Genomic DNA, 267 nt, shown 5'->3' with positions numbered 1-267 from the left:
CCGGACCTCTCTTGGTCCCTCATCCATGCCTGCCTGTAGAGCCAGACGGCATTGGTCAGGAAGCCTGAATTAGTTTCTCCCCTTCCTTATATGCACTCTTTCGGTTGCCGGGCTTGGAGGTTGTGTACACTCTTATCCCGGCATCCATTCTATTTTTCTTCTAGTGCTGTACCTGACCCGGCTGCCGGCCTATGAGGCCGGCAGCCGGGCAGGTGTAGTCCTCTGGTTCTTTTGCTGCCGGCTGGCATCGGTCTTGTACCTTTGCCG

Source organism: Palaemon carinicauda, chromosome 18 (assembly GCF_036898095.1).
Source record: "Palaemon carinicauda isolate YSFRI2023 chromosome 18, ASM3689809v2, whole genome shotgun sequence".
NCBI classification, from domain to species: domain Eukaryota; kingdom Metazoa; phylum Arthropoda; class Malacostraca; order Decapoda; family Palaemonidae; genus Palaemon; species Palaemon carinicauda.
The sequence above is the reverse complement of the archived record's forward strand: the minus strand, read 5'-3'. Positions refer to the sequence as shown.